Raw genomic sequence first — 8,659 nt, forward strand, 5'->3', positions numbered from 1 at the left:
GTTAGATCAATATGTAAGAGCTGGCCAATAAGAGGCTGGAACTATTGGGGCCAGGCAGTGTTTAAAAGAATACAGTTTCCATGTAATTATTTCGGGTATAAAGCTAGCCGTGCAGGCGGCCGGGTGCTGGGGACGCAGCTCCGCCGTTCTTATTACAACAATGGACAGACCCCTGAACTCAACAACACAGTAGCCAGGAGGGACAAGACACCTCTCCTAATTCTAAGGGACAACAGGATTCTGTCCAGAGAGGCCCTTGATGGACTCTGCAGAGGACCCAAGGATCTAAGAGTCAAACGCTCAACTGCCCAGTTCACTGGTTTCAGCCCTGGCCCAGCTCATGCCTCATGTGTGTTTTGGTACAAGAGGGTGGCTCAAATGTCTTCCAAGTCATCGTGGCACCCGTGGTAGAACCTCAAAGACAAAACTCTACCAATGTTACCTGAGAACCAAGGCTCCCTTTTCCAGGTTCTTAGCATCAGTGAAAATGAATGTTTAAAACAGACGCAAGATGGCAGGAGGGATAGTTCACTTAAGAAGTATCTTCTAGAGCAACATTAGGATCTCAATGCTAACTCTTATGAGAAGGTTTTTATAAGAGCCAGCGCTGGGGAGGCCAAGCGGCTGTAGCTGGGGAGGCAGGGACGTGAGGATCTCGCGGACTCCTGCTGCCAGTCCAGCTGACTCAGCAGACTCCGGGATCTGGGAGAGAGCCATCTTAAACTCCACATACAAAGGGATGATGAAGACACCAGACATCAGCTTCTCACCTCCACATACATGTGTGCGCATGTGCACACGCAGGAACACATATGTACAGCTCAGGGGGCTCAGGGTCATAAAGTCAAAAATCAACTCAGTGGGGAGGCAGAGGCACAGTAAATACTTGACCATTTCTGTGAAGTTGGGGAGTAAGTGAGGCTGAGAGGAGAGAGAGAGAGAGAAGCAGAGGTCCTCTGACTGCCTGTGGGCTGACTATTAGAAAACTCACTGGTAGATCTGAACAGGCAGCCCCAGGTAACAGGTGAGCAGAGGAAGTCAAGGGCTCCATGTCCGGCCTTCATCCTAAACTACTCCTCTTGATTGAATCTATTAATTCCTTGGGTACAGAGAATATTTGAACCAGCTGGAACAAGGCTGTGGCACAGGCCATAGGCAGAAGAAGTTCTAGAGAGCTCTCTGGGAGATGAAGATCCACTCTGCGGAGAATCCACTCAGCCTGACCCTGACGAATAACAGTGCTGTGAACAGCTTGTGGAATGACCTGGGCTGTAAGTGGTTTCAACAAGGTCAGAGGAGACATAGGGTCTGTGTGCAGGATCCAAACCCTGCCTGGCCCTGTCCGGCAGGGGGCGTGAGATGCTGCGGAAAGTCTGGAGTAAATAGGTTCCTGGAGATATTCTCAGCGTGGTTCTTCAAAATGTCTGTCTGTCAGTGTGTAGCCAACACAATGACAGACACCCAGTATTTCCCCTTTGGTATGTTTAAGTGATGGCCTCTGACCTCCCCGTCCCCTATCCCTGCAATTTGCAGCCAGCCCCTCTCATACAAGCTGATGTCATCCTAGGTGACCCTGTGCCTGGTCATGGCATATTGCCATAAGCCTCTCCAATAAGCTGCCCCTCGTCCCCTCTACATATGTTGAGAACTTCTGCCTTGGCCTGTATGTTCTCTCTCTCTCTCTCTCTCTCTCTCTCTCTCTCTCTCTCTCTCTCTCTCAAATTGAGATACAGCTTCTTCTAAAAACAGGAGTGTCAGGGCACATGGGCAGGGAGCAAGTCTTTCCCTCCCTGTTAATGTGCCCCTCCGGGTAGCAAGGCCCTAAACAGAGGATAGCACACAAGACAGGACCACTGTCCTATTGTGTACTAACTAGGTCCCTTTGTTCTTTGAGAAGCCCTTGTCCAGAAACATCCTTGGGACTTCCAAGCACTTGTTTATGCCAGAAATGCAAGAAAATAATCGTGTATCTCAGTCTAGTTACTGACCGACCTTGGACCGGGTTCCTTGAGATACAGCCCTTCCTCTTTACTTGCCTCTCCAGGGACCTGAAAGGAACAGGCTCTGCCTGCCTAGAGGGAGGAGCCTGAAACTTCTTCAGACCCCTGCCAATGGTTAGCAAAACTCTTGCTTAAGGGTCAGCTCCACACAGTGCCCCCTTCTCCTCTTGAACCTGAAAACCTAACAAGGAGAAAGTACCCTAAAGAAGGAAGCTGAGATCCTGAAAGACTCCACAGAGTAGAGAGGCTCAGTCTCCTGGCCTCTCCCCGGGAGATGAACTGTTATCTAGATAGCTTTCTCTTTGGGCTGAATTCTCCTCCATGCAATAGGGGAAAATAGGTGCCGCGCCAGCGCGGGCTGGAACCAAGAGTCTCGGCGGAGGGTGTCCAGGTTGAATGAATACACAGAGCACGAGCTTGAGGTGGAACAGCTTTTCTTTATTGTCTGCTGGGCTGGTTTTATACCATGGCACCAAATGAAGAGGGGGCTGCGAAGGGACTGGAACCTGACCTAGCAGGTCACCATGCACTTAAAATTCCTTCCTTCCCCGCTCCAGGAGCAGAGGGAATTTATTATGTTTTCCTTGCAGATAAGCACCTCAAATGGGGGCAGGGATATCAACTCGGGGCTGCAGTTCCCACAAATAGGCAAAGAAGTGTAGCAGACAGTGAGACCAAACTGACCAGGCCAGCTCTGAGCCGGTTCCTCCCCAACTTTGGTTGGTTTGTTTTTAAGAAAGCCTGTCCCCTTCCCCATCCTAGAGAGACAGAGGCATACCAATGGAGGGAGCCCAGGGAGTCCAGCAACAGCAAATCATGTTTTGTTGCCTCAATCTGTAGCATTCTTCCAGCAGAGACCTTCAAGTGGATATTTTTATCTCTCCTAAGTGTGAACACAGTGTTCAGAGAGCTTTTTCATTTGCAGCTGCCTTATTTATTTCATCCTTGGGAATGAGAACAAAGTTACTCTTGATTCTTTTAATAATCACACTTAAATTTCAAATCTAAAGTAGCCTCTGGCTTATAGCGGATTGCCTTTTTCATGGGAACATCTGAATTTGGGGGTGGGTACCGCTGGGAACCCATGTTTCTTTGCTTTCTCTCACTGTGGTCAATTCTATAACATCACATTTGCCATTGTACCGGTTCAGTATGGCCCTGCATTCATGTCGGCAGCTGTCCTCACTCTGTGGCTCTAGTGTAAGCTGGAGGTGCTGTCGGCGCTCTCCGGTCCCCAGAAGACACCATCCGGATGACTATTCTGTCTTCCTCATATGTTAGAGCTCGAATACGGATCATATCGCGAACACTTGAGTAGGAGGTGGCACTATCTTTTGAGGTGGTGGAAAATTTAGACTATGACCCGAAGCTGCAAGAGGAGATGCCTGGGAACAGTCCCTTGCAGATGTCCAGTCTGTGAACCCTTCTGTCATACCCTCCGCTTTATCCACCAAGAAGAGAAAAACAGCCCCTTCAGTATGTTCTTGCCGCTGCACCGCGTCCCCATGTCTGCACTCTGTGTGCTGGCACCCAGTTACCTAGCTTCCGGCAAGGGGCTGGAGGTTAAAATACACAGACACACACAGACAGAGAGACAGCGACAAGGGTCATCCTTGAATTCCCCAAGAATGCCCCTTTATTGTGTTCAGGGGCAGATTATATAGAGATAGCCACGCCCCAGCCAAACCCACCAGAAACCACTCTCCTGCCATCAGGAACTCCTGAAGGTCTCATGCTCAGAGCAGCTGTAGGCACTCAGATCAGGGGAAAACAAGTTGTTTACAAGAAATTCAGGATCTGGGGTCTCACTGCTCCCAACATGTTCTGGCCACCATAATATTCTGCCTTAGCATATGGAGCCAAGGGACTGTGGGCTGAACTTTCTGAAATGTCAACCTAAGTAACTCTTTTTGCGCTCAAGTTGTTCACTGCCCAGTATTTTGTCAGAATGATAAGGAAAGTAAGCACCGTAATCAGAATTGTAAAATGTTTGTGGTGGTGTTTTTTGTTTGTTTGTTTGTTTTGTTTTTTAAACCAGTTTTCATGTCTCAAGTTTCATCTAAGTTTTATCACGTGTCAAAATATCCCTCCTCTTTAACACTGAAAACTATTCTTCAGTAATTCTATACTTCATTTTCTTTCTACGTTCAATTGAAAAAGGGTTCATGGGTTGCATTCATATTTTATTCATTGGAATAATGCTTCTTTGAACATGAACATACAAATACTTATTTGAACTGGCCATGCTGCCACATACCTGTAATCCTAAGGACTCGGGAAGCTTAGGCAAGAAGATTACAAGTCTTGGCCAGCCTGGGCTACACAAATAATTCTAGGCCGGTTTGAGAGCTATTAAATAGAGAAATTTTGTCTAAAAAAGTCAAAATGATCATTTAAACCCACTATTTATGGTGCATATTTATCGTATATTATATGTGCATATACATTACACACGCTATATATATATATGTATATATACCTTAAATTTTTTAGCATATATCTAGAAAAGGAATTGGTACATAATAAGAAATTCTATCATTTATTTTATGAGAAACATAGTAGCTGTAGCATTTTACATTCCCAGAGACAAAGCAAAAATGCTCTAATTTCTTTACATAATTACCATCTATAGTGACAGTGAAAAATCAGGTGTGTATCAGGCAGATAGCGAATGTAGCTTTGTTCTATATTTCTCCAAGTGATTTTTGAACAATTTTTCGTGTGTTTATAGACACTTGCATATCTTTGCAAGAAAAAGACAAGGCCATTTAAGTCCTTTGCCCAAGTTGGAGTTGTCTGGTCTTCTTTTTGTGGCAGTCACTGTGTGTGGATTACGTTCATGGGACGTGGCCAGAACTACCCACTGTATGTCGTGTGTGACTTCTACAGACTGACACCCAGCAGAGGAATCCAAAAAGACAGGAGAGGCTGAGGAATGGCCCAGTCTGCGAAGTACCTGCAGACTACATGCTCAACCACCTGAGTCCAATTCCCAGCACCTGTGGGAAAGCCAGGCTAGGAAGTGCGAGCCTGTTGATTTCAGCGCCTGCAGGAGGCAGGATGCTAGCCAGACCTTTGAGTCAAATCAGTGAGCTTCAGGCTCAGTATAAGACAAAGTCAAAATAAATAAATAAATAGTAAGGTAGAGAATGGTTGAAAAAGAATCTGATGTTGACAACCTCTGATTACACATGCACAAGCACACACACACCACACACTCACACACTCTTACTCTTGTTGGATATTTGTGTCTACCTACTTAACTTTTATCCTATTTCCTTTAGCTTCCCTTTTTCCTGTTATTCCATCTGTGTTTAACATTTTTTGTTTGTGTGTTCGCTTGTTTGTTTTAACTTTTATTGATTCTTTATGGATTCAATGCCATGTGTTCTGATCCCATTTATCTCCCCATGCCCTGGAATTAGCCCTCTGCCCTTGCAACCTCCCCCCCAAGATCAAAAACAAATTTAAAAGAAAAACCAAAAACCAAACCAAACAAAAACAAACAAACAAAAGAAGACTCTTGTAGTGTGGCTGAGACACACAGTTTACCCTTTTGTCTGCTTTTATGAGTCAGTAATGTTTAATAAAGACTGACTTAAAGGATTTTGATTTTACCAGATTGATCAATCCTTGTCTTCAATGAATGAAGAAAACAATCTCTTCTCTTATCTTACAAGTTTTACCTTTTAATTAATCACTTATTTCACAGTGACCCTTACATCCTGTCTATGAGGGATTATTTCTTTTTTTTTTAATTTATTTATTTATTAAAGATTTCTGCTTCCTCCCCGCCACCGCCTCCCATTTCCTCCCCCTCCCCCGATCAAGTCCCCCTCCCTCATCAGCTCGAAGAGCAATCAGTGTTCCCTGACCTGTGGGAAGTCCAAGGACCACCGACCTCCATCCAGGTATAGTAAGGTGAGCATCCAAACTGCCTAGGCTCCCACAAAGCCAGTACGTGCAGTAGGATCAAAAACCCATTGCCATTGTTCTTGAGTTCTCAGTAGTCTTCATTGTCCGCTATGTTCAGCAAGTCCGGTTTTATCCCATGCTTTTTCAGACCCAGGCCAGCTGGCCTTATTGGCTTCCCGATAGAACATCCCCATTGTCTCAGTGTGTGGGTGCACCCCTCTTGGTCCTGAGTTCCTTGCTCGTGCTCTCTCTCCTTCTGCTCCTGATTTGGACCTTGAGATTTCAGTCCGGTGCTCCAATGTGGGTCTCTGTCTCTGTCTCCTTTCATCGCCTGATGAAGGTTAATATTCAGGAGGATGCCTATATGTTTGTCTTTGGATTCACCTTCTTATTTTGAGTGCTTATTGCTTAACTGCTGTAGGCAGCAGCTGGAACTGGGCACAAGGACAATGCCCAGCAGGCTGACCTCCAACCTGTTCCAAACAAGTTACAGATAGGAAGTGCTTGACAAAGGCCAGAACCCAGGATCTGGCCACCATCAAAGGATGCTTCCCCAGTGAGCACAACTCTTTGTGGGTGAGCTAACACAAAATGCCCACAGCTTTTGCTTCCACAGAGGATGAGAACCTGTAGGTTCCTTCCAGATTAATGTGGTTTCATGGACCAAGAGCCCCTGAAAGTTCACCATAAACACCCCCAAAAATACTTCACCAAACAAAAAGCAGGAAGCAGTTTGGAGAGAACTATGCCCAAATTCCCTAAATGATTGTTTATAAATATTTGTTTACATTTAAACAGGGATACAATATAGAGACGAATACTTTGCATTGGTATGGATCTTGGTCTATTGATACAAATTTAAGGTCAATTTTGTTATATGTATATTTCTGCTCTTGATTAAGGTATTGTGTTTGTGCAGCTCATTTAAAAATGTAATGTATAATTAAGAAATATAGGTTAATAGAGAGTCATCTATAATAGTCTATGTAGTCATGTTAGTTAGGTTTTCTAGATATATAGAGATATATTTCAGTTAGATAGATATTCTTCAAATCTTTCAGGGACCTTCAGAATATGGTATTTATAATGTTTAAAGAACTTAGGACTTAGCCGGGCGCTGGTGGCGCACTCCTTTAATCCCAGCACTCGGGAGGCAGAGGCAGGTGGATCTCTGTGAGTTCGAGGCCAGCCTGGTCTACAAAGGGAGTTCCAGGAGAGGCTCCAAAGCTACAGAGAAACCCTGTCTCGAAAAACCAAAAAAAAAAAAAAAAAAAAAGAACTTAGGACTTTTCATGACAGTGAGATATATCTGCTCCTGGCAGCACCAATTACTACAAGAGGAAGATGGGTATCTAAGAGGCTCCTTATGGAGTTGGTTAGCTATTTGGGCAAGAAACTGCTCCTGCTTGGACTGCTTGATGTTATGCTGTATGAACTGGACATGCAGAGCCCACAGAGAAAGGACTGAAAAATGAGACAGTCCCCAGGGCTCCTACTTTATAAAAGAGTCTACAGACATTCTGCAGGACACAGAAAATGTGACAGACAAACTGGCAGTATAGGTTTAACTGTCTTTGAGATTTCCTGCTTCATGGAAAAGTCTGTTGGATACTATGGGCCAGTAGGCTAAAGATGGATGCCCACAATAAAAAAGAACTGTGGGTAACTGTCCAGGCAGCGAGACATCTCTATCAACTCTAGAGTTTTGGAAGTTGCTTACAATGCACTTCCTGTTAACTTAGATAATATTATATCATTCTGGAGTCTTTGATAGAGTTGAAGAATAGATCGTTAGAAATATTTCCTAATGTGAGCTCCCTGCCAATGCAAAATTCCCAATCAAGCCAAATCAAAACAAGCCAAATTAAGAAATACCAGGTTTAATGGGAGTTCTGGGCTCTCAGATGGCCCCAAAGGGGAGCCGCACAAACACGATGACCAGGAGGAAGAAAAGGAGACCACATGTCCCTCTTTTGAGAGCTCATTTAAAGGGGGACATCTAATTCTATCCAGGTTGTTGTTGCAATGGTAAATTGACTCCACAGACCTAAGAGGCTGGTCATGGGTCCTGGCAGAAAGCCAGGGCTCAATAGATCCTTCTTATTCTTCTTTTAACCCTCAGAACTAGAGAAGTATCCTAGAAAGGGGAAAGGAAAGGGCATCCAAGAAGAAGGAGAATCAGGACATCACCTCAAAGCAGGCCACAAAGTCCTTCAGGTTGGGGAAGGCATCCAGGCACGTGGGCTCAAATATACGGTACTGGTCCAGGACATCATAGACGAGGAAATCCGCAAAGGTGATCTGCAGGAAGCGGGGTCAGTGGGATGGGATCTGGTAGCCTGGGAACAATGGCAGCTCCTCCTTCTCCTCCTCCTCCTCCTCCTCCTCCTCCTCCTCACCATTTACCCTCTTTACCTTGTCCCCTACAAACCGTGGCTGCTTGCCCAGGAACTCAGAGTAGAGTTTCAACTGACCTGGGAGGCACTTCAATAACCCTGGCTTCCATTTCTCCTGAAGCAGAAAACAGCTGTCACACCCTCAGACACCAGAGCTCTGGAGAAAGGCTGACCTCACAGGGCTGGGCAGAAGTGTAGATTGGGCCTGGGCAGTGTGCAGGTTTCTATGTAATGCATTGCTGTTTTGTTAATCAGATGCCTTCTTGGTAGAGGATTTCACTCAGAGGTTAACATGAAAATGACACATTCATGTCTAAGTTAGCTGGAAATGCCACACTGTCTCTGAAT

Source organism: Microtus ochrogaster, unplaced genomic scaffold, assembly GCF_000317375.1.
Source record: "Microtus ochrogaster isolate Prairie Vole_2 unplaced genomic scaffold, MicOch1.0 UNK25, whole genome shotgun sequence".
Classification (NCBI taxonomy): domain Eukaryota; kingdom Metazoa; phylum Chordata; class Mammalia; order Rodentia; family Cricetidae; genus Microtus; species Microtus ochrogaster.